Here is a 27,497-nt window from a genome sequence, read left to right on the forward strand (position 1 = left end):
TAAATAAAATGTATTTAAAATGAAATTATGACAATATATGTTAAGGCCTACAATGAACCATTTCAATGATTTATTAAAATTAGGGCTGTCAAGCGATTAAAAAAATTAATCATGATTAATTGGCTGTTAATAATAGAATACCATTTAAATATTTTTGGACGTTTTCAAATATATTGATTTCCATTACAACGCAGAATACAAAATGTACAGTGCTCACCTTATTTTTGATTACAAATATTTGCACTGTAAAAAGCAAAAGAAATAGTATTTTTCAATTCACGTAATAGAAGTACTGTAATGCAATCTCTATCATGAAAATTGAACTTACAAATGTAGAATTATGTACAAAAAAACCTGCATTCAAAAATAAAACAATGTAAAACTTTAGCGCCTACAAGTCCAATCAGTCCTACTTCTTGTTCAGCCAATTGCTCAGACACAAGTTGGTTTACATTTGCAGAAGATAATGCTGCCTGTTTCTTGTTTACAATGTCACCTGAAAGTGAGAACAGGTGTTTGCATGGCACTGTTGTAGCTAGTGTCGCAAAATATTTACATGCCAGATGCAATAAAGATTCATATGTACTTCATGCTTCAACCACCATTCCAGGGGACACGTGTCCATGCTGATGATGGGTTCTGCTTGATAACCATCCAAAGCAGTGTAGACCAACGCATGTTCATTTTCATCATCACGAGTCAGATGTCACCAGCAGAAGGTTGATTTTCTTTTTTGGTGGTTTGGGTTCTGTAGTTTCCGCATCAGAGTGTTGCTCTTTTAAGACTTCTGAAAGCATGTGCCACACCTCATCCCTCTCAGATTTTGGAAGGCACTTCAGATTCTTAAAACTTGGGTCGAGTGCTGTAGCTATCTTTAGAAATTTCACATTGGTATCTTCTTTGATTTGTCAAATTTGCAGTGAAACTGTTCTTAAAACAAACAACATGTCCTGGGTCATCATCCGAGACTGCTATAACATGAAATATATGGCAGAATGTGGGTAAAACAGAGCAGGAGACATACAATTCTCCCCTAAGGAGTTGTCACAAATGTAATTAACGCATTTTTTTTAAACAAGCGTCATCAGCATGGAAGCACGTCCACTGGAACGATGGCCGAAGCATGAAGAGGCCTATGACTCTTTAGCACATCTAGCACATAAATATCTTGCGACAGCAGCTACAACAGCGCCATACTTTCTCACTTTCAGGTGACATTGTAATTAAGAAGTGGGCAGCATTATCTCCCAAAAATGTAAACAAACTTATTTCTCTTAGCAATTGGCTGAACAAGAAGTAGAACTGAGGGGACTTGTAGGCTCTAAAGTTTTACATTGTTGTTTTTGAGTACAGTTATGTAACAAAAAACCTACATTTGTAAGTTGCACTTTCATGATAAAGAGATTGCACTACAGTACTTGTGAGGTGAATTGAAAAATACTATTTCTTTTTATCATTTTTACAGTGCAAATATTTGTAATAAATACAAAGTATACAGTGCTCACTTTATATTCTATGTTGTAATTGAAATAGATATATTTGAAAATGTAGAAAAACATCCAAAATATTTAATACATTTCAGTTGGTAGTCTATTGTTTAACAGTGTGATTAATTCTGTTAATTGCGATTAATTTTTTTTGAGTTAATCGCATGAGTTAACTGCAATTAATCGACAGCCCTAATTGAAAGAATTTATTTTAAATTTAAAATAATTAAGCAGTACTTGTTTGCTCCCAAAGTTTTAAAAGAAAGTAATTTCACTGAACTGGAAATCACTGTCTAAGTACCTGGAACCAGAATTTGTTGAGGTGTTAAACCAGCTTTTGACAGCAGTAGCCTCTTCTGCAGGTGCAGCTTACAATGTTCCTCATGGCTGTATATAACACCTTGAGAATGTGAACCTACTGTAAACAATGCAGTCATGGCTGCCTGATGGTAAATGTGATAAACTATTCTAGGGTGGAGGTTTGAATGTTTGGTAGTTGTGGTGTGATCTGTGGAGTCCAGTTAGGATAGTGGTAAGGTGCCTGTGAGTGGGGGAAGAGATCATATGTATTAGGTAGATTTTGACTTCCTTGCCTTTGTAACTGTGTCACGCATGTTGTGTTCAACAACCTTGTTTCATTGTTTTTTGTGTACAATTTTCTAGGGTATTTTTTTTTTTTGTAATATACAAGTACCTGATGTCACACCTACATGCTGGGGGATATGCGTGGGCCCAGACACATGTCCAGGGTGGTGTTTCACACAGGTTGGACCTGCGTTAAAATGGGGGGAAGCCTTGAGAGCTGTGCAAGCATGGCTCTGTGAGGGGATCCACACCCCCAACATAGATCTGTACCTCCCTTTGCCCCAAATGCCTAATTCATCCCTGTGAAACACTGAGTAGAAAAACACTGGGTATCAATAAAACTCTTCCCCCAGGAGAAAAGTTTTAAACACAGCATATCTTGTTTCAGCAACTCCTCAGTTTCCTCCACTCCTGAGACCTCTCAACAAATCTCCATTTTCTGGTTTTAAGCTGCAGGTAGGCGTGTTCCCGAGCCATTGCCCCTTCCTCATTGCTTGTCCAGTTTTCTTCTTTGCAGTGTTGTTGTAGCTGTGTTGGTCTCAGGACATGAAAGACACAAGCTTCTCCCTTCCACCAACAGAAATTGGTCCAATAAAAGATATTACCTCATCTACCTTCCACCCTCCTTTGAGTGCCAGTCCATCTGGTGATATTTCTGATATAATTGGCTCTTTTTCCTCCGCCTGTGATTTTTCATGAGAGTCAGAGTGTTGGAAGTGAGTCATTCGGGGATCAGCAAGCTACGTGTCCACAAAAAGATGTTCCTTTACTTAGGATCTCAAGTCACTGTGCTCCTTTTAAATTCATCTTTCTCATCACCTCTTTGTTCATAGGTTTCATTATCCAACTAACTAAACATTCTTCTAGAAAACCAAAATTCAAATGTTCTGAGTTTGATCTGTGTCCTTTTTTAGTGTCCAGCTCTCACATCCATACAGGAAAACTGACCACATGTAGCCCTTCAGCAATCAAGTGCAAATATTCAGTTTTAACTTTCAACAATGTAGGAGCCTTTGAAAATTACTGAATACATTTTTGCAAGCTGTATTCATCTCGATTACTTTGTCACATCTTCCATCTGATATTGTAAGACTCCCTAAACAGGGATATCTATTCACTTGTTCCACCATTCAACTGCCAAGGTATAGGTGTTACCTACTTTGTGCATCACTATGTTTACTTATTATCATTATCATACTTCCTCATTCCATATTTCTTGCTGATATTGTTCATGGCAATAAGCATGTTCTGAAGTTCTTCCCTAGTTGAAGCAATGCAAAGCAGATAATTGATGCATCTTATCTTGTTGATATGTAGACCTGTATGCCCCAATAGGTGTCTTCTAAACCTCATTATACCTTCCTACCTCTATGTTAAACAGTTGGAGATAGAATGCAACCTTGATGCTGCAGTATTCATTCACTTTGCTGCTTTCAGTCCCCAAATACAGGCTTTTTATCTTGAGAATCAATTACATTCTCAAGAATAGGTAGTATCCTGTGTTGGATTTTAATCAAATGCTGTATCTCAATCTACAAAGCATATATAAAATTTCCCTTTGCACTTCCATCACATGCTTGCATAATATCGTCAGGGCAAAGATTGCCACCCTGGTTTCTACTCCAGTGAGGAAACCAAACTAACAACACCACTTTTCAACAAAACTTTACATGGGTGTCTTATCAGTTCTACAGTTCAATGTTGTTCACATTCTCTGGCATTACTAACTTTCAATAGAGGAATAGAGACTGACCTTTTTAAGTACTCCAAAAGTTCTCCTTGTGAGCATATCTAATTAAAATGTTTAGCACACTCTACTTTTTCAAATTATTAACACTATCTACATGGCAATGAATGTTGTCAAATATTTTTTTTTCATTTTCATTGTTTAATACATTTAACAAGTGGATGGAGCGTAACCAATGCACTGTTGAGGCACTGGGCTTCCCCTCCAGTCCCACTTCCCCACATCCTTTTGCACACATGCCTCTTCTACCCACTATTCCCCCTTCACTCACCTCCTCTGCCTCACAGACAGCTATTCACCTCACAGAGCAGGGAATGAGTGGGGATCGGGGAAGTGATGAGTCACAGTAGGAGCAGGGTGGTGAGCAGTGCTCTGTTCACATTGTCAAGGTTTTCTTCACAATCATTGAGGACCAGCCACTAGAAGGCATGCAACACACTCTCTCCAAACAGATTGTACAACTATTTCCTACGACAGCAAGAGAACAGTGGTAACAGGATTCCTTGGTTCTGTTCCTAGCTCTTAGAGGGGAGTATGGTCTAGAACAGGGGTCTCAAACACGCGGCCCGCGGGGTTCTTTCGTGCAGCCTGCCAAGCTCCCCCCGCCCCTCTGCCTACCCCGTGGTGCCGCGAGCCCCGCACCGCTCCCTGAAGCGGCTGGAACTATGTCCCTGCAGCCCCGGGCAGGGGGGAGTAGAGGGCTCCATGCTCTCGCTTCCAGGCACTGCCCCTCGCAGCTCCCATTGGCCGGGAACAGGGAACCGCGGCCAATGGGAGCTTTGGGGGAGGTACCTGGAGGAGCAAGAGCAGCACATGGCGCTGTTTCCCCCCCCGGGACTCCAGCTGCTTCCTGGAGCGGAGCGGGGCCAGGGCAGACAGGGAGCCTGCCCTGGCCACGGTGCGCGGTGCTGCCACCCCAGAGCCGTTCTAGGTAAGGGGCACTGGGCCGGAGTCCGCACCCCACATAGAGTCTCAGATCCTCAGTTACCTCATCTGTAACATGTTGGGGGAAACAATACTTGACTGCCTCCTGAGGTCAGGCTATGAAACCTTCCTCTCTACAAGAAGGGCACAGATTTATCATTATCAGGGACACAGGTAAGACCAGAACTCAGCCTCCTAGCCTAGACCAAGAGGGTCTGTTTTGTCAGTGTTCCAACTACTGTTCCAGCTCTGAATCTGTCACATGCATTCAATGCAGGAGGGTTAAAGTGGAACATAAGCATTATGCTGCCCCTCTGCGTAGTAGTGAATTTTACCCTAGAGCCTCAGTTCTTTGGTTTTTTTCTTTCCAAGGTCTTTAAAAAAAAAAAAAAAAAATAGCAAGAGATTGAAATTAATTCCCAAATGCCCTTTTCATTTCTCCAATATTCACCCAGTTTCAAAAGTCATTACAAAGATCTGGCAGCAGTTTAAGATATTAATTTCTGATGCACATGACTGAGAGCTGCTAACTTAGATATAGATATAGAGAGAGAATCAAGTTTCCTACATATTCCCCTACCTGCTCTTTATCAAGAACTTTTTTAAACAAACCAATACTTCCTAATTGTCCATAATGCTTTGTTTTTCTTTCTAAAGACAGATTTTAAAAAGCAGATGAGTAGCACAGTTTTTAGAATTATGAATTTTATCCTCCTTTACTTATTAGTTTCCCAGAGAAACAAAAACCTCACTGAGCTAGAGTTAAGGTCAAAAATAAATATCGCCTGTAAAACCTTATCAGATGTGGCCCTGTGGTTGTAAGGGTGTTTGCAAGTCAGGAAATCGAAGGCTAAAGTACAGTTCTACTCTGAAAAGTGGCTGTGTAAAAATGGCATCATTGGGCTTCCTGTTTCAATAAAACAATTGTCAAAATGACTCAGTATCACAAGTAAGAAGATAGTTAGTAAAACTATCAGCTCTGCAAAGAGCTTTGGAACAGTCAGACCAGGTTCTTTCCTACTCGCCCATCACCATCAGATTCCTGCAGGCTACACTCTGCCCTCAGTGTCTGTAAGCATGTGGGGCATGGTCTTCATTGATACACAACTGAAGTTTCAAAATTATTTAATGATGATGATATGCGATGAAGTAATCACAATGGCTTTTTTTTTTTTTTTTTTTAAACAATCTTTTTAGTACTGCAGGACCTTCAGAAGGTACTGTTAAAATTAATATTGACCCTGGCACCAGATAGCCAGTAGCTGTACGTATAGAAAACTTGTACGAACTGTACCAAAGTGAGACAGCAGAAGATGAAGGTATATGCTAACTATAAAGGGCAGTGTAATGTTGCACACTATGTGTCTATGGAAATATGCTTATGAGTGTAAATGACAACTGGAATATGCTTTGTGCTAGATATGTCATGTAACATCTGTGCAAAGGTTATGATCTACTGAATATATTCATCCTATTTGTATGCATGTATCATTTTTATATCTGAAGTTCTGAGCATTGGCTTTATGCTTGTATTTGAAGTGTTTGCTGTAGGAAATACATAATGGAGGTTTGGCCAATATATTGTGAAGGGTCTATTCAAGTAACTGGGAGTACTTAACTAACAATGGACTTTGGGAGACGCCAATCCACATCTGGGCTTTCTTGGGAATGTTCAAACTAACGGCGTCAGCCTGCAAAATGCTGAATCATTCATGGACATGTGACCTGCCCAGGTGGCTACAAACTCCATCTTGTTGTTGTGATTTTGCACAGAAGAACAAAGGGGCTTCTGCCCACAAGAGAGAGAATATAAGAGGCCCTGGAAGCCTCTCCATTTTGTCTTCAGCTGGCTCAAGAGATGGCCTCTCCACCCCAAAGAGATGCCTGAAAGAAACTGGAACAAAGGACTGTAACTACGGGGGTGTGAGTGATTGCTGGACCCAGGCCATAAACTACAACGTTGGTCTGAAAAGGATTGTACTTGAGATAACATATAGGGTGAGAAGTTAGTATTTGTAACTAGATCCTTTGTGTATTAAGTTAGCTTTGCGTGTTTTGTTTTATTTTGCTTGGTAACTTACTTTGTTCTGTCTATTATTACTTGAAACCACTTAAATCCTACTTTTTATATTTAATAAAATCACTTGTTTATTAATTAACCCGGAGTAAGTGATTAATATCTGGGGGAGCAAACAGCTGTGCATCTCTCTCTATCAGTGTTATAAAGGGCGGACAATTTATGAGTTTACCCTGTATAAGCTTTATACAGAGTAAAACGGATTTATTTGGGGTTTGGATTCCATTGGGAGCTGGAGACAGGAGCACTTCTTAAGCTGTTTTCAGTTAAGTCTGCAGCTTTGGGGAGCGTGGTTCAGACCCTGGGTCTGTGTTGCAGCAGGCTTGCGTGTCTGGCTCAACAAGGCAGGGTTCTGGAGGCCCAAACTGGCAGAGAAAACGGGCTCAGAGGTAGTCTCAGCACATCAGTTGACAGTCCCAAGGGGGTCTCTGTGACCGAACCCGTCACAGGCAGAACCTGAAGTACATTAAACATTGAAAAAGGAAGCTACAGTAAGGCCTTCCCAGCCCTTATATAAAGTAGAGAAGAACAAGATATGCCAGACTCAGAGTGGGTCAGCAGAAAGGGAATAAAGAGCCGGATGTTTCTGGAATGCAAGTGTATTGTGTTTGTGTGTCAACAAATTTTGTTTGTGACAAAATGACAAACTATATACACAAAAATTACATTAAAAAGAACACTAACATTGCAAAACAAAACCTCACTACCTCGCATGTGGGTTGTTAGTGAGTCTAGGCAGGTCCTAAAGGACACCTGGGACTTTCAGTCCCCAAGAAGGCATCACAGGCAGTTTGGAACTGTGGAATGGAGATTAGCAGTGAATTACTATTTAGTTGACATTTTAAATTGACATCATTAGGTTTCAGTTACCACCCCACTGGTAGGAACAGAGGCAATTCACACCCCTCAGAGTAATTGTTTCAGCCTCACTTAGACAAGGAGATATCACTGTATTAGTTTTATTCAGTTCATACTTGGAATTTAAAAACACACACACACACACACACACACACACTTACTTCTTTGCAGCAGGAGCTAGGCACTTAAAGAAAAGGAAGCCTAGATTCAGACAATTCTGAGGGGAGAAATAGTTTCCGTATCAAACATTGCTGCTACAGAATATATGGAAACCCTGGTCATAATCGCCATTATTTTATCCCACTTGGTTCTTACTTAGCACCCTTATTCCATACAATTACACACTCGGGTGTATGAAGATGCTTTAAACCCCCCCCACAAAAACTACTCTGATCTGAAACATCCCCACAAGGATGGGTAGGTGAGGCTTCCTGTGCAAGGCAATCATCACAAAACATTTACAGGGACTCTCTAGCACTTAGAAACTCAGCCCTTGGAGGGAAGTTTCCTAGCTGTGGACTTTCCCCCACCCCACCACTGGAACTTCTTTCCAACTGGTTCCATTTGCCCTTTGCAATCTGTTGCCCCACCCAATCCCTTATCCTAACACAGGGGTTCATAGACTTTTGTACTGGTGACCCCTTTCACATAGCAAGCCTCTGAGTGCGACGCCCCTTATACATTAAAAACACTTTTATATATATTTAACACCATTATAAATGCTGGAGGCAAAGCAGGGTTTGTGGTGGAGGCTGACAGTTCGCAACCCCCCACCCCCCCATGTAATAACCTCACGACCCCGAGGGGTCCTGACCCCCAGTTTGAGAACCCCTTTCCTAACACTTCCCAACACCTACTGCAGTTTCCCCTCCACCAAGTATATGCCCATTACATCCACCACCTCCTCTCTATTCCCTGTCTTTTTCCTTACCAGTTCACTCCTCTGCCCTCCCATGAGCACAATCCTCCACATTCTTCCATCTCTTCATGGCCCCTTCTTCCCACAACCCTACCACTCAACTTGCCTTACCCATGTCCATTTTCCCAATGCCCTCCATGGCCCCTTGCCTCCCTTATTCTTCTTCACCTGCCCAACATTAACCCCTCTAGACTCTCACTTTTAAAAAACAAGGATATTCACTATCCCGCTACAAAAGCCATTCATTCATGAACTGAGAATTAAGATTGCACAAGGGTATCTTTGGCTTGGTCTGAATGTAGAAGTTATATCAGCATAATTATGTTGGTCAGGAGCGTAGGGAAAAAAGCCACCCCTGACCAACCAACTATGCCAACACCCCTCCTCCCCAGCCCCAGTATGTGCCAACGTAGCTAATGTACTTTGGGGAGGAGGTGATCCTACACTGACAGAAAACTTCCAGGGAGTGACACCCTGTTTCAGCACAAAAGGCTGAAGTTTGACGGAGAAAGAAATTCAAAGCACTCCTAACTACAGGCATTTCTACTGCTCCAACAGCCTTAATTCTGAATTTCCTACTATATCCTCCTCTTCTTCCTCTCTTCACAATCCTCCACCATTACTGGGACATCATGGAAGCCTTCTGACCCTTTAGCTTCCCACCACCCTGAAACCCGGGTCAACAATTCTGTGTGCTAAAATAGCCATTCATTTGACCATATTCACTAAACTCTGCTTCTCTAACCTCTCGATTTCCACATTCCCACTCTGCTCACCACCTCATCCTCTTTAGCTATGCCCCAAATCTACCCCTTTGTGACCACCAATCCACTTACTCCATGCCACTCTCAGTATGTTCCTGCCCACACTTTCTTCTGCTGATTTGCTGATTGTTCTGAATCCTTCCACTCCACTCTTTCCTCCACCCTCCTGTTTTTATTCTTCTGTCCAACTGCAAAGTCCATCCTAAGACCTCCCAAACCTAGCTCATTCTAACTTCCACTTCTTCTGCTCCTGATTCCTGAATGCCTCTGAGGAAACGCCCGAGACTATACAAGCTCTCTCTTTCAGTTTGGATATATTCTTCACTAAACAGCACTATTTCTGCACCTTTATAAGCTCCCACACCCACTACCCCAAACCCAGCCAGAGGCCTAGTAGTAGTATGAGTTGATTCCTGGTTCCCAATAGGTAGTGGCAATCCTGCTGTGAAGCTTGTTCCCTTTACTGCAAATAGGTTCCTCCTTCAAAACTATTCAATCCACAAGCTTATGCAAATAGCCAAGTGACTCTCAGAAAAAGTAGCAACTTCACTCCATTAAGATGACCCAATCAAAAGACAAATTCAGTTATTATGTCCACTTCTTTCTATTTCTGGAATCTCTCAGCTGTTATTCCAACCTGTGTCCACAGCAGAAACTTGAAGACCTCTAGTCAGTTTTCTTAGCTCAATACACATCCATTTGGTAGCAGTCTGCCTTTTGCTTATTTTATGTAACAGGCCAAACTGGATTTGTTACCTTTGACATACTTTGGACAACTTCGGACACAGACTTTTACATATATTTTTCTATCAACCTCAACATGGCATAAAAACACTTGATCATTTCTCCAAAAACCTCTCCACTCCCCACTTTTAGTCAGCCTAGAAGATGGGAGTTCTCAGACTCCTTTCTCTCTCATTTTCTTTTCTCATCTAAGCTGTATCCAAATCCTGCTGCTGCCGCTTCCAGATTCCATGATTTATCTGGCTGGGTTTTTCCAAGATTGCCCATCACTGTAGTATTAGAATATCTTCCACAAAGAAGTTAACACAAGTCTCTTCCACACCTACCAGTTATTGCATTTTTTAGAAAAAATAGGCTATGTGTGATGCAAGTATGCTGCTGCATTATGATTGTTACCACAAGAAAGCCAAATTGAAGTGAGGGGTATTGCATTTAGTTCTGAACTTGGAGAGGGCAAAGTTAATTCTTTTTTAGTCTGCAAACAAGCTACACAGCCTTCATCTGGCTCCTGTAAGACTTCTTTCTCCTGCAGATAGGAGTCTTTCCCAATTTGATAACAGTTTCATTTTTCTAATTATGTGAAGCCACCATGGGAGGTTCATCACCATAGGAAAGGCATGAACTACCTGAGAGATCACCAATACCAAGCAGAGCTTTAAAAGTCAGGACAGTGAAAATGAACTGAACTGTGTCCAATGGGGAACCAGAGTGGGAAGCTATGAATTAGGATGATGTGTTCTTGGTGTTCTACATTACTGAGCAAACAAATCGTTACATTCTGGACCAATTTAGCCTCCTCAGGGTATTGGATTTCACTGCTAAGTATAGAAAATTGCAATAATCAAGCCATCTTGATTATTGTAATCCTTTCTGGCCTCTGACAGCCACATCACTCTCCTCCAACAGCTACTAAGGCCAGGTCTACATCAGAAGAGGTTTGGCAGTAAAGCTATATCAGCAAAACTTCCAAGTGTAGACAGAGCTTATACCAGCTAAAGAGTGCTTGTACGGGTTATATGGTTCAGCAACATGATAAGTTATAGTGGCAAAGACACTTTTACGCCAGAATCACTGCATTTGCAATCCAGCTCTTGCTGGTATACACGCCTCACCAAAACAAAAACAAAAAACACAACCCACCCCCTAACCAACACTGCAATACCAGCAAAGTTTCTAGTGTACAACGGGCCTACGACTATCTTCTTTGTCCATCACTCTATCCACACCTGCCTTGCTCTGTTTGAATCCATTCATCAACTCCTTTTATTATCTCATGTTCATGCAGAGGTGTGGGAACGTATCCAACTGCAAAGGAAGAAATAAGGCTGCCATCCCTAAAAACCTGCAGGAGAGGATTGCAGAGGACTTCCATGAACATTTCATTGGGATCTATCAGGAGGATTCTAGGGATGTCACTGCGTACAGAAACAAACTGCTCTGTATAACTCTTCAGAGGAACGAAAAGCAGATAACTATCTGTGTCTGAGACCCCGTAAAGGTATCCACCATCGTCTAGGTGGTGGTGGGGTTTCTGCCAAGTATTGCATGTAGCTCTTGGTAAAAACAGTAGGTCTGTGGCTCGACTGGCCTCCATGGCCTTCTGGTATGCCTACCACAGTTCCTTAGCTTTCAGGTGGCACTGCTGCTGATCCCTGTTATACCCCTTTTCCTGAATCCCCCATGCAATCTGCTCATAGATGTCCACATTTCTATAGCTGGTCCATAACTATGCCTGCACAGCTTCTTCTCCCCATATCTCCGGTCTACTCCAGGTCAGAGCGTATCTGGAGTGCGTAGCCGGAATGGTTGGCCGGGCAGTTGCACACAACAAAAGAGCTGCTATGTGTGCATACCAAGCTGGACAATCAGGAAAAGGTATTGCAAAAAATTGCTAGATTTTTAAGTGGGGAGGGGCAGCTTCTGGTCTCCGTGACCCCTGAGCAGTGGAGTTAACAATTGTGACCAGAATGATCCATTTCCTTCCTTCACCCCTGGTGGGCCATACTCACTATGGCTGATGCTATGAGTGATGCTGTGCACAAACACTCCCAAGCAGAAGTGTCAATAAGCACGTTTTATTTCAGACTTTAGGGGAGCAACGGAAGGGAGTTCTGAACCTTAACTTTTGCTTTCCATTGTGACTACAGTGAAAATGGTACCTCTGTGTTTTATCTCTAGCTGTTGCCATTGCAACCATGCCAGATAAGGAGAGAAAGAAGAGGACTCAAGGTGACATGTTCAGCAAGATCATGCAAGCAAGTGCTACATCAGACCAGGAGCAGAAGGCCTGGAGGGTGACTACTGCAGACTGTGTGGAGATGGAAAGAGCAGACAGGACCAGGAGAAAGGCCCAGGAGTCACAACAGGAAAGGGAGTTGCCAGAAGCAAACAGATGCTGCAGACTCTTGTAGAGCCTACAGGTTCAACAATCACAGGCCTCCCTCCCTTTGCCATCCATGGAGAACTCCATTTTAGCACGTCCTTACGCATACACTCTCAACGTTCCACATGGCATCAAGGGACGCATCCCTACCCCTCAGGGTGGATAAAAATTATTTAAAAAAATAAATAAATAAAAAACAAAACAAAAAAAAGGATTTTACATTTAAATTGGATTTTTTTGATAAAATGATTTTTGAGGGGAAAAACTACCTAAAGATAAAGATACATTATAGCTCAACGATATCTCAACATGGAATAGGGATTATAAATTCTATAGTATGAGACAATATATTCATGTAATGTTTAAAAAAAGTTTTGTAAATTAGTTCCAATAGTTCATGGATTAGGGACCCAATCTTATGGGATTCCAGGGGCTTCTGTATAGATTTAAATTAACCTATCTACCCAATGGGGCTCAGTGCTTAGTCTAGAAGATACCATCAGAGATGCTTAGTTTTGCAGTTCTCAAACTGTGGATTTGTGTCTCCAGAGATAACATGCTTGTTAACAGATAAAATGTTTTTAAATAAATAGAGAGGTGAGAAATAACAGACCTCAACCCTATTGTCCCTCTGCAAATTTGTGTACACAGATTCAATCCCCTACCTTTCTCTAAAAGTGCAAAGTTTCAAAAAGTTCAATTAATAGAAGATCGTTGTGGGTGGAATAGAGCTGGACAAGGAAAAGAAGTCTGGAGATAAATGTGATAAGGGAGGGACAGGCAGTAGAAACAAAAGTGAAACTGTTTGAGCAGCATATTCCAGAAGTCTTGAGGTCTTTCTGAGCGTAGCCTTCATTGATTTGAGATCTACCATACCATTCTCTCAATAGAAGGGAAAACCTATAATGGCAGCATGCCATAAGAGAGACCCAGTTTGGGAATATTTTAATGAAGTTCCTCTACCTGTAGGTAAAACAGGCATGCATGCAAAATGCAAACAGTGCAACAAAGAAATGCAAGGTCTGGTTGCCTAAATGAAACAACATCATGAGAAGCGTTCCTTCTCAGGAGGAAGCACTGTTGACGATGATGAAAGGAACATGTCTGAACATGCAAGATCTTCACGTTAGTATAAACTTTATTTCATACTTCTTTCTTAAGAACTGCCTGCTGGACTATTCTTGAATTCTCATGTTTGAGCAAAAAAATATAGTTGTTACTCATTTTAGATGCAGTTGTACAATTTCACCTTTAAAGTAGTACTGAGTGTCAGTGAATGCAATGAGTTATGCTAAATGAGCAGTATGGTAATAATAATTAAATAACTGCATTGACTTATTTTGTTTAGGAGAATCCATCCTCAACATACAGGATTCTGAAGACTATCCACCTTCAAGATCACCATCATTTTCTATAGTTTCAGAGTTATCTGCCAATGATAGTGTTTCAGTCACATCATGTATGTAACATAGCAACAGTACATCACCTGTAGCAAAAAAATAAAAAAATATCTCCATCATCCAGAAACAACCATAGATACGTTTGTGATTAAGAACCAGCAGATTACAAAAAGAGGTAATTGATGAAAAAACTGCCCAGTTTGTTTATGCAACAAACTCTCTTTTCCGTATGATTGAGAACCCACACTTCATTAACATAGTTCAGTCATTAAGACCAGGATACAGTCCACCCAACAGAGCAGACGTCGCAGGCAAATTGCTGGATCAAGTGAATGAAAGAGAAATTGAGCAGTGTACAAAAGGTCTAGAGGGTAAAATTGTTAACCTGAGTCTTGATGGCTGAAGCAATATCCACAATGATCCTGTTGTATGTGCTTGTGTGACAACAGAAGAAGGGAATGTCTTCCTTACAGATACAATTGATACATCAGGAAATGCATACACAGCAAAATACTTACAAGTAGCAGCAGTAAAAGCTATAACAAACTGTGAAAAAAAGTTCAAATGTCTAGTATGCAGCTTGGTCACAGACAATGCTGCAAATGTACCCAAGATGAGAAGAAATGATTTAGAAGAAAGTCCCAAGCTAATAATGTACGCTTGCAGTGCTCATCTGATGCATCTCCTAGACAAAGACTTCAGTGTTCCAGAAATAAAGGCTACTGTTGTTGAAATTGCAAAATACTTCCGTAACAACCACTTTACAGCAGCTGCTCTGAAAAAAAGTGGAAGGAACCAAGCTAACTCTTCCACAAGATGTGCGATGGAACTCAGTAGTGGACTGTTTTGAGCACTATATCAAGAACTGGCCTAATCTGATGACAGTTTGTGAACAAAATCGTGAAAAAAATAGATGACACTGTCACAGCCAAAGTTCTCAATATTGGGCTTAAGAGAAATGTTCAACGCATGCTGAGTACCCTGAAACCTATTTCTGTAGCCTTGAACAAAATGCAGGGAAATTGCTGTTTTAGTGCTGACACTGTTGAAATTTGAAAGGAACTGAGTGAGATCTTAAAAGAGAAATACGGAATGACAGAGTTAAATTACAAGCATTAAAAAAACAAATGGGAGAAGCACGGTCTCCAGCTCATTTTCTTGCAAATATTCTCAATACTCGGTATCAGGGTCAAATCTTAACTACTGAAGAAGAGGAGTTGGCTATGACATGGACATCTGGCAATCATCCCTCCATAATGTCAACTATAATAAACTTCAGAGCTAAGGGTGAACCACTCAAGAAATATGTTTTCTGATGATGTTTTAAAGAAAGTCACACCAGTGAACTGGTGGAAGTCACTTAAGTACTTGGATTCAGAGACTGTTGAAGTGATCATCTCACTTTTAACAGCAGCAGCTTCTTCTGCCAGTGTAGAAAGAATATTTTCTTCCTTTGGACTAACTGAGAAATCATTTGGGACCTGAAAAAGCAGGAAAACTTGTTTTTCTTTTCCAGATTATGAACAAACAGGAAAATGAAGGTGAAGACGACTGAGTTAGCTGCAGAAGCCAATATTTTAAGTTTCTCATGTTCACCTGGCTGACAGTCGATTTAATTTTTGTTTTTTGTTTTAAATATTGCATTTAACTATTTTAGTTAAAAACAATTTCAACAAAAACAAATCTGATTTTAAAAAACTTGAATGTTTAACTAAATTTAAAAATTCATATGCTTGTTTTGTTAAAATATTATGTTTGCTGTTGAAGAAAAAAAAATCCAGAATACATAACGTTGTTGTTTTAGTTAAATAAAACAATTTAAATTTCTGACTAGTGATGTTCTCCTCCTAATACAGCATGGCAAGAAAATCCTCCAAATATTAATGATTAGCCTGTTGAATTGGAGATATTTATGTAGTCATTGGGAGGTAAACTATCTGCTTCAATTATCTTTGGTAAATGAAATAACCAAACACTCATTCATTTTCTGATACAGCTGTAAAACTAATCTGAAAAGTTTTCAAAATAAATCACTAAAAATGTATAGTGTGTACCTTCTAAAAATGAAACCTACATCTCTCTCTGAGTTGTGAAGAATATGTATTAAGGTTATAATAACCAACAAGAATGCACTTTTATGTAGAAATCCATGATTAAATTGAGTTTTCCTGACTAATTATTTAAATCATGATTTAAATCAAATCCACCCTGCTACCCCTATCACTCCACACCAGGATAAAGTAAGGACAACCACAGCTTCATGTACACTGACCTGTGAGAGTCACAGTTGTTGTATGAGTAGCCAAAATGGACATGAATGTTCTTTCCCCTTGTTAAGTTCTGTTTCATTAATTTATTAAGTTTTTAATGTATTAGCTTTTAACTTGTACAAAAATTTTTTTGGCACACACTGGTTATGTTACTCAATAAAATTGTATTTTTTGGAAAGTAATTAATCTTTAATTCCCAACATACACTGCAGAATGCCAAGCGGTACTGAAAGCACCCACTTACTTGTTATTGTACAGTGTGACAACTCATAGGATTAGTGACAGATAGTGTAATAATTATAAATGTACAGCAAGCACCATAAAATTAATAGGTGCACTGACCGTGTATTCATAGACATACACCAAAGTACCCCTCCATTCCTAATAGGCCCCAGAATTGCAGGGCAAGGAGGAACACAGTCCACCAAAACACTTTACTGGGGCTCACTGTTAAAGTGCTCTTTCAAGGCCTTCCTCAGCCATATAGCTCCACATTGAGCTCATTTAATACCCCTTGTGTCTGACTGTTCAAACTCAGCAGATAGCCACACCACCTCCGCGTTCCAACCCAGCAGCAACTTTTCTCCCTTTGCCTCACAGATCCTATGCAGGATACAGCAGGCAGCTATAATTATGGAGATATTTTTCTCTCAGAGATCCAACCTTGCGAGTAAACAATACCATATACCAAAAAAGCACATTTAACTGTCATTCAACTACAGGCTCAGTAGGTGCAGAATCTTTCCTTGATGCGGTCGAGCTGGCTGCTATACAGCTTCATAAGCCAAGGGTAGGCTGAGCTCCACAGGATCATTACTGGCATTTCAATATTCTCAATGCTAATCCGCATGTCAGGAAAAAAAGTCCCTGCTTGCAGCTTTCTGAACAATCCTGTGTTCTTAAAGATGTGAGCATCATGCACCTTCCGTGACCAGCCCACACTGATGTCAGTGAAGTGTCCTTGGTGATCCACCAACACTTGCATAACCATAGAAAAGTAGCCCTTTCTGTTGACGTACTGTGGGGCAAGATGAGTTGGGTGCCAAAACAGGGATGTGAATGCTATCTTTTGAAAGAACAACCATAATGTTTTGTTCAGAATTACAAACATTTCAGAGTATGAACAACCTCCATTCCCAAGGTGTTCGTAACTCTGAGGTTCTACTGTATTATGATGCAATCCCACCAGTCAGTAATCATTTCTTGGGCCCAGAAGCCCACCAGCTCCAGCAACACCACCAGCCACCATTAATTGGTTTTCACTATGCCCCACAGCAATCTGTCCTCCATGAAACCATCATGCTCTCTCCACTGATACGGTTCTTCTTGCGACTCTGCAAATACCAGAGGATCATGCATCTTGTGCTTGCAATGCTCATAACAATAGTACAGAGCTGTGCAGGTTCCATGCTTCTGTCAGAGAGGACGGATAGCGGGGAGGGCAGAGCACGTTCACAGAAATTTTTTTTAAAAGGCACGAAAATTACAGACCTTGAATGACATTATGGGATGGAGAAAGTTGCATGCTGGGAAGCTGACCCCTTGCACCACTTGTTTCTGCCCCACGATATATTACCAAAATTTCCCGAAACACAGTGCAATGGACAGTGACAATCTACATACTGGGATACCTACTCATGGTGCACGGCGCTGTGCATTCACAAAAGCATTCTTGGGGAGTATATGCAACGTTAACGCAAGGATCCAAGTGTGTGCACACACAAGCAATATACTAAATGCAGCAACTTTATGCCAACATAACTTGCGTCAGCAAAGTTTGTAGTGTAGAAAGCTTATGTCAACAGAAGAATACTTCCATCAATGTAATGTGACAGATCCAGACCAGTGGGGTACAGGAGTCTGGTAGAGGGCAAATATACTGGTCACTGGATGAGTAGTTTTCTGTTCCCTGAGTGACCAGAGAAGGGGCTGTACTAGAGTAATCAGGAACCTGCTAGAACCAGTTAAGGCAGGCAGGCTAATTAGGACACCTGGAGCCAATTAAGAAGAAGCTGCTAGAATCAATTAAGACAGGCTAATCAGGGCACCTGGGTTTTAAAAGGAGCTCACTTCAGTTTGTGGTGCGAGTGTGAGGAGCTGGGAGCAAGAGGAGCAAGGAGCTGAGAGGGTGTGCTGCTGGAGGACTGAGGAGCACAAGCGTTATCAGACACCAGGAGGAAGGTCCTGTGGTGAGAGTAAGGAAGGTGTTTGGAGGAGGCCATTGGGAAGTAGCCCAGGGAGTTGTAGCTGTCATGCAGCTGTTACAGGAGGCACTATAGACAGCTGCAGTCCACAGGGCCCTGGGCTGGAACCCGGAGTAGAGGGCAGGCCCCCAAACCTCCCAATTGACCTGGATTTGTGGGTTCTTCCAGAGGGGAAGGTCTCTGGGCTGTTCCCCAACACACATGGTGAACCTCTGAGGCAAGAAAATCCGCCAATATGCGCAGGACCCACCAAGATAGAGGAGGAACTTTGTCACACTGGTGTCAGGAGTGGGATCTTGGGGTGCACAGCGCGGCGGAAGAAGGAGGGTGATTTAAAAAAACAAAACAAACAAAAAAGGAGAGGGTTTATTTTTTTCATCACAATGGATGACGTAGTGCGGGCATGGATACAAGCTATGGCGGCTCAGCAGGAGGCTACCCGTGTCCAGGCAGCCGCCCAACAGGAGGCAGTGCGGCTGCAGCAAGAGACTAATCGCCTGCTGATGGACCAGGCTGCTCAAGACCGAGCTATGTTGCGGGAACTGGTAAACCAGGTAAAGTCCCTTACAGAGCTGAATCGCGGCCATGATGGGACGCGGCTCATACGGGCCAGCCATTGGCTGCAGAAAATGACACGGGAGGATGATGTAGAGGCATACCTTCTGGCCTTTGAGAGGACAGCCCTACGGGAGGCCTGGCCTCGAGATCAGTGGTCTGGCATCCTTGCCCCATTCCTGTGTGGGGAGGCCCAGAAGGCCTACCATGATCTGCCTGAAGAGGCTGCGGCAGACTACCCCCAGCTGAAAGCAGAGATCCTAGCCAGATCTGGGGTAACGACAGCAGTGTGGGCCCAGCAGTATCACGGTTGGCGGTACCAGGAAGAAAAAACCCCGCGGTCCCAATTGTATGACCTCATCCATCTTGCACGAAAGTGGTTGCAAACAGAGTCCCGGAGTCCGGAAGAGATATTAGCGGTTCTGGTCATCGACCATTACATGAGGGGACTACCACCAGATCTTCGTGCCTGGGTAAGCCAGAACGAACCCTCCACCTATGACGAGGTTGTCGCCCTGGTAGAGAGGCGAAGGACAGCGAGGGAGCTGACCCGACCAGTTAAGGAAGAGCCACTCCGGGTTAAACTAGCAGCACCAAGCCCTAAAGATCAGGTGACAGGGACACCAGGAGGGCCCAGGTGGAAAAAGAGAGGCTGAAGGCCCATCAGAGGCCACAAAGAGTCGGAGCACTGAGGGAGAAGAGGATCGTGGTGTTAGACTGCCCAAACTAAGAGACCGGGGAACGCCTAGGGCTCCATACAGATGTTATGCCTGCGGGGAGTGGGGACACATAGCTGCACAGTGTCCCAATGCTGAGGAGCCTATGCAGTGTAACCTGGGGAACTGGGCAGATCCATGCTCCCTAATCCACCTTGTGGGGGTCTCACTAACCCCACATATGTATACCAGACCAGTGAAACTAAATGGGGTAGGGACCACGGCACTGGTTGATTCGGGGAGTGCTATCACGCTTATCTCAGGGAAGCTCGTGAAGCATAGTCAGCTGCTACAGGCTAAACGTACGGGGATAACATGCATCCATGGGACAGTTAGTTACTACCCCACCATCCCAGTAAAAATGGAGATCCAAGGGAACACTGCTGAGGTAGCAGCAGGTGTAGTCCCTAAACTCCCATACCCGGTGCTCATAGGGAGGGACTTCCCAGGGTTTGGAAACTTACTCCCAGTAGGGGGATTGGAGAAAGATGGGGACCCTAAAATTGGTGAGGCATCCACAGCAGACTGTCAACCCCCAATCTTCTCTGAAATATCCCCAGATTTGTTCTCCGCTCCCAGACAGGGTAGAAAGACAAAAAGGGAAAGAAGGGCAGCTAAGGCCTTGGGAACCCGAATACTGACCCAAAGCCAGAGGGTCGCTCTTGTAGGTAGGCGGACCCGCGCAGCTGAAAAGGAGGCCACGCAGGAGGGAGAAGCACCCGAGTCTGACCCCCACCCTAATGCTTCTGAACCAGTAGAGGCAACAGAGACTGGGCCCCTAGATCTTGGGCAGATTAGCCCCGGGAGAGGAAATTTTGGAAGGGACCAGGCAGAAGACCCAAGGTACGACAACATTAGGAAGGAGGTGACTGAAATAGATGGGGTCCCCGTGGAAGGGAAAACCCAGGGACCAGGACCCTACTTCATAATGAAGAAGGATCTTATACCGGGTTGCACCAGTACAGGGGCAGAAGGTACAGCAGATCCTAGTACCTCAAAAACACCAGAACGCTGTATTAAGTCTTGCTCATGGTCGTCTTTTTGGGGGGCATTTGGGGGTAGAGAAGACCCTGGCACGAGTCCTACGACGGTTCTTCTGGCCCGGAGTACATGAAGAAGTGCGGAGGTACTGTGCCTCCTGCCCGGAGTGTCAGCTGCACAGTCCCCCTCCCTACTTGAGGGCACTTTTAGTACCCCTTCCCATCATAGAGGTCCCCTTCAAGTGAATAGCCATGGACCTTGTGGGACCCCTGGAGAAGACTGCTCGGGGCCACCAATATATACTTGTTATTTTGGACTATGCTACTCGCTACCCAGAAGCCGTCCCCCTGCGGAACACGGCCTCTAAAACTATAGCCAAAGAGCTGGTGGGGATCTTTGCCCGAATGGGGCTACCGAAGGAGATATTAACCGACCAAGGAACCCCATTTATGTCGAAGCTAATGAAGGACCTCTGTACGCTGCTCCATATACATACCCTGAGAACTTCGGTCTACCATCCGCAGACTGATGGGTTGGTAGAAAGGTTTAACCAAACCCTCAAGGCTATGATAAGGAAGGTGGTAAGTCGGGACGGGAAGGATTGGGACACCCTACTACCCTACCTTATGTTCGCTATCCAGGAGGTACCTCAGGCCTCAACTGGGTTTTCCCCCTTTGAGTTATTATACGGGCGTCACCCCCATGGCATACTAAATATCGCCAAAGAGATCTGGGAAGAGGAACCCAATGAGGGGAGAAATATAATAGAGCATGTAATGCAGATGCGAGACCGGATAGCCCGGGTTACCCCTATTGTACGGGAACATTTGGAGAAGGCACAGGAGGCCCAGCGAACCCATTACAATCGCCAGGCAAAAGTGCGACAGTTCCAACCAGGGGATCGGGTTATGGTGTTGGTACCCACGGCAGAAAGCAAGCTTCTGGCCCAATGGCAGGGGCCCTATGAGGTGGTTGAACCCGTGGGGGAAGTAACCTACAAGGTGCGGCAGCCAGGACACAGAAAACAAGAACAGATTTATCACGTTAACCTTCTGAAACCCTGGCATGCACAAGAGGCATGCACAACAGTCCAAAAAGACCTAACCCAGGAAAACAAGCCTTCCAAACAGGTGAGAGTGTCTCCCGATTTAACACCAGACCAGAAGAATGAGGTGTCTGAGATGATCTTCCGGAACCAAGATGTGTTCTCGACAAAACCGGGTCGAACAACCGAGACATATCACCACATCGTCATGAACCCTGGGTCCAGAGTAACAATGAGGCCCTATCGGGTGCCAGCGGCAAAAAGGGAGGAAATAAAAGCAGAAATAAAAAAAATGCTGGAGTTGGGGATCATCGAAGAATCCCACAGTCAGTGGTCCAGCCCAATCGTGCTGGTGCCCAAACCTCATGGCACCACAAGATTTTGCAACGACTTCCGGCGACTAAATGAAGTATCCCAGTTCGACGCGTACCCCATACCTCGCATAGATGAGCTAGTGGACCGTCTGGGTAATGCCCGGTACTTGATTACCCTAGACTTGACAAAGGGGTACTGGCAGATTCCCCTTGCAGAAGACGCAAAGGAAAAGACTGCGTTCTCTACACCAGAGGGTCTTTTTCAATATACTGTCCTCCCTTTTGGACTACATGGGGCCCCAGCTACCTTCCAGCGCCTCATGGAGAAGCTATTACGCCGCATAACAGTTATGCTGCTGCCTACTTGGACGATGTGGTCATTCATACCCCAGACTGGGAAACCCACCTGGAGAAGGTGGAGGCAGTCCTCGATACCTTCAGGCGAGCTGGCCTTACAGCAAACCCTGCCAAGTGCGCTGTAGGGTTTACAGAGGCCAAATACCTTGGCTACATTGTGGGAAAAGGTTTGGTAAAACCCCAAATGAACAAGTTAGAGGCCATCCAAACTTGGCCCCGACCAAGTCGCAAGAAACAAGTCCAGGCGTTCCTAGGTGTGGTGGGGTATTACCGACGATTTATCCCCCACTTTGCCACAAGGGCAAGCCCCCTGACAGACCTAGTGAAAGCCCGTGGACCTGATCTGGTGAGATGGTCTGACACAGCAGAGGAAGCATTCACAGACCTACGGACTGCCCTCTGCAGTAACCCCGTACTGATAGCCCCTGATTTCACCAAGGAGTTTATCCTGCAGACGGATGCATCGAAAGTAGGGTTGGGGGCCGTTCTATCACAGATGGTCGGGGAGGAGGAACACCCAATTCTATACCTCAGTCGGAAACTCCTTCCAAGGGAACAAAAATATGCAGTGGTGGAGAGAGAATGCCTCGCTGTAAAATGGGCCATGGAAACATTGCGCTACTACCTGCTCGGGCGCAGATTTGTCCTCGTGACCGACCATGCCCCTTGTCAATGGATGCAGCGGAACAAGGAGAAGAACACAAGGGTGACCAGATGGTTCTTATCCCTCCAACCTTTCCAGTTCCGTGTGCAACACAGAGTAGGGAGCCGTCATGGCAACGCCGATGGCTTGTCACGTGTGCACTGTCTGGCGTCCCAAGCTGCTCAACCCCTTGGCCTTGAGCAGGGGGAGGGATATGTGACAGATCCAGACCAGTGGGGTACAGGAGTCTGGTAGAGGGCAAATATACTGGTCACTGGATGAGTAGTTTTCTGTTCCCTGAGTGACCAGAGAAGGGGCTGCACTAGAGTAATCAGGAACCTGCTAGAACCAGTTAAGGCAGGCAGGCTAATTAGGACACCTGGAGCCAATTAAGAAGAAGCTGCTAGAATCAATTAAGGCAGGCTAATCAGGGCACCTAGGTTTTAAAAGGAGCTCACTTCAGTTTGTGGTGCGAGTGTGAGGACCTGGGAGCAAGAAGCTGAGAGGGTGTGCTGCTGGAGGACTGAGGAGCACAAGCGTTATCAGACACCAGGAGGAAGGTCCTGTGGTGAGAATAAGGAAGGTGTTTGGAGGAGGCCATGGGGAAGTAGCCCAGGGAGTTGTAGCTGTCATGCAGCTGTTACAGGAGGCACTATAGACAGCTGCAGTCCACAGGGCCCTGGGCCGGAACCTGGAGTAGAGGGCGGGCCCGGGTTCCCCCCAAACCTCCCAATTGACCTGGACTGTGGGTTCTTCCAGAGGGGAAGGTCTCTGGGCTGTTCCCCAACCCACATGGTGAATCTCTGAGGCAAGAAAATCCGCCAATAAGCGCAGGACCCACCAAGATAGAGGAGGAACTTTGTCACAGTAACTAACCTCGTTTGGAGAGGTGATGTTCTTATACTAACGGAAAAACCCCTTCCATCAATAAAGGCTATATCTACAATGCAGGGTTATGCTGGCATAGCTACACCAGCATAGCTATTTTGGTATAGTCTCGGCAGAGTAGACGTACCCTTAGTGCTAACTGAAAAAAAAAGCGGTTAACCAGCTTCAGCAACTCTCCAAAAAAGGGAAATTATCCCTCAGAAATGTGAATAACTGAATTATTTAAACATGCTTTATTAGAATCAAATCTCCAATCAAGAAAGAAGGTTTAGAGAGGAGGTGAAAGAAGCAATAAGAGATAAAACGGGTAAGATGATAGCAAAGAATACAAATTTGCATTTCCTGACTGGTGACAATTGATAGGGATGCTAAAGGCAGCAACCAAAAAAAGTCAAAGATCAGCAGGGTTAAGGACAATAAGAAGGAATTCTTGAAATATATCAGGAACAAACAAAATCATAATGATATAGGTCCAACACTAGATAAGGATGGTAAGTAAAACTGTCAAAACATGATGCAAAATAGACAGAAATTAATATTTCTGTTCTGTATTTGGATACAAGCAGGATGATCTTTATATCATACACTGATAATGAAATACTTTCCATTCTATCAATAACTATGGGGCATGACAAACAGCAACTATTAAAATTAAGCATTTTAAAATCTGCAGGACCCAATCATTTGCATCCAAGCGTATTAGAAGAATTGGATGAAGAGCTCTCTGAATCCTTAATGTTAATTAATGGTCCTAGAATACTGGGGAAGCTCCAAAGGACTGGAAAAAGCTAATATTGTCCCAGTATTTAAAAAGAGTAAAATGGCATGATCTACAAAGTATATGCTAGTTAGTCTGATGTCATTCCTGGACAAAATAATGGAAAGGTTGATATGGAATGCAATCAGTAAAGAATGGTGGTATAATTATTGCCAAGCAACATGGTTTTACAGTAAATAAGTCTTGTCAAACAAACTTCGGAATATTTTGATGAGTACACAAGTTTTGTTGATAAAGGTAACTAAGTTAATATACTTGGACTTCTGTACGGCATTTGACCGACATTTTGATATAAAACTAGCACTATATAAAATCAATGTAGCCCTATTAAACGGCTAAGAACTAGTTAACTGACAGATCTCATAAAAAGTAAGTGTACACAGGAATTCACTACTCAACAAGAGAGTGTTTCTAATGTGGTTCCACAGGGATCTGTTCTTGCCACCAATACTATTAAATATCAATGATCTGGAAGAAAATATAAGATCGTTGCTGGTAATTTTTTTTTAATGACACAAATTGGTGGAGTGGTAAATAAAGATGGGGCTTATTCAGTTACATGCCCCGACGTGGATCACTTGGTAAGGTGAGCTCATTCAAACTAACAACATTCCTTTCAACACAGCCAAAAGCAAGATCATGCATCTAGGAACAAGGACTGTAGGTCATACAAAATGGAGGACCATATCCTGGAATGCAGCGACATTGAACAAGACTTGGGGATAACAACTGATAACCAATTGAACATGAGCTCCCACCCAGTGCAACGCTGTAGCTAAGAGGGCAAACACAACCGTTGGATGTATAAGCAGGGAAATATCAAGAAGTAGGGAGGTGGTGTTACCTCTTTATACGGCATTAGTGAGACTATTACTGGAATACTTCGTCCAGTTCTTGTGTCCACACATCAAAAGGATATTGAAAAATTACAAAGGATTCAGAAAAGTGCTACAAGAATGATTTGAAGCCCAAAGACCATAATTTATACCAAAAGGCTTAAGAAGCTCAATCTGTGTAAGCTTACCCAAGAAAAGATTAAAAGATGACCTGATCATCGTCCACAAGTTCTTACAAGTGTAAGAGATTTCTGACAGTAGATGGCTCTTTAATCCAATGGTTGGAAGTTGAAGTTAGAGAAATTCAGACTAGAAATAAATTTTTTAAGTCAGGGTAACTTATCAGTGGAACAATTTACCTATGGATGGAGTGGATTCTTCACCACCTGAAGCTTTTGAATCAAGACTTCATATCTTTCTAGTTTATATGTTCTCGCTCAAATCCAAGTTACGGGTTTGAGGCAGATTTTACCAACTGAGGTTCTTTGGCCTGTGTTATGCAGGTCAGACAATCTTAGGGTCCTTTCTGGCCTTAAAAATCAGTGAGTCTTTGTCTAAGATTAGAACACTGGATCAAGTAATCCATTCCCTGCATGCGACAGAGGTATTAAAAAAAAGAAAAGAAAAAAAAGAAATTAAAGCTCCTATACTGGGCCAGAGCAAGTCTGAAACTCCAGTTTAGGGCTCCCAATATTTTTTAAAATTTAAAATATTTCTAGGCGGAACACTCTAATGAGAGATTTGTAGCTGTATACTCCAGATCATTCAATGTGTCCATGCTAAGAATGGTCAGCCATGCTTCCAGAGCCTCCTGACATCTTGTAGTCTTTGTTTATGGATCTAATTAAGGGAATTAGATCTGGGGCCTGCCAGCACATATAACTTAATAATTTTGGCAACCAAAAATACATGGAAGGCTTTGCCTTTTTCCAAAGAGAAAGAAAGGACAGTTCTCTCCTCCTGTTCAACTATGGCTGTTTGCGAGTATTTAATAAGGATGTTGTATGATCGATCATACCCTCAAAGAATCAGACGGCATGGTCTTGGTGTGCAAGAATGGAATATCCCCCTCTCTTTCATACCTATGGGGAGGGCAGGTAAAGGAGAGGTAGAACTGCACAGATTCTCAGGCTCTGAAGGGTGGCATGCCTTAGAGTTGGAGGTCAGTGATCACTCAGAAGGAAGAACCCCAGGGGAAAGCAGCAGGGCAGTAGCGTCTTCAATTACATAGGAAACTGAGTCCCTTGCTGAGAAGCAGACTGCACTGAAGTGCTAAGCCACTTCTTTAATGTCCCACCAGAAGCCCTAGGCAGGCATGGGCCTCATCACAAGACAGCCAAGAAGAGTCTGGCAAACCTGTCAGACTGATGCTATTGCAGATACTACACCTGGCCTCTCAGGGTATGTCTACACTGCAATTAGACACCACCACATGGCCCGTGCCAGCTGACTCACAGGACTCAGGCTAAGGGTTGTTTAATTCAGGTGTAAAAACTCTGGGACCATCTTACTGCAGGGTCCTCGAGCCCAGGCTCCAGCCTGAACGCCTATACCACAATTAAACAGCCCCTTAGCTGGAGCCCCAAAGGCCAGCTGCAGGTTTTGAATTGCAGTGTGGACATACCTCCAGTCTCTCCTTTTCTATTTATGCCTTGCTGGGCTGAGTATGTTACCAGGGTCCCAGAGTTCAAAGTGCTGCACAAACAAAACCCACCTCAAAACATTACAAAAACCAGAAATTAAATATGATCACGACTCCCCAACCCGGTTCTGAATTTAAAACCCTGTTAGAAATCAAAATGATCTTGACAAATTAGAAAAGAGCTCTGAAATCAAGATGATGAAATTCAATACAGATAAGTGCAAAGTACTTCACTTAGGAAGGACAAATCATATGCACAACTACAAAATGGGGAATAACTAGCTATGCGCTAGTACTGCTGAAAAGGCTCTGGGGGGCTATAATAGATCACAAATTGAATGAGTCAACAATGTGATGCAGTTGTGAGAAAAGCTAATATT

At 43.3% G+C, this 27,497-nt stretch overlaps 1 protein-coding gene across 1 annotated transcript in view; it reads right to left on the bottom strand.

The window, feature by feature from the left end:
• Positions 1-27,497, bottom strand: part of ZNF592 (zinc finger protein 592) — a 91,609-nt gene that overhangs the window by 54,759 nt on the left and 9,353 nt on the right. The gene's annotated exons all lie outside the window — the stretch shown is intronic.

Source organism: Emys orbicularis, chromosome 10, assembly GCF_028017835.1.
Source record: "Emys orbicularis isolate rEmyOrb1 chromosome 10, rEmyOrb1.hap1, whole genome shotgun sequence".
NCBI lineage: Eukaryota > Metazoa > Chordata > Testudines > Emydidae > Emys > Emys orbicularis.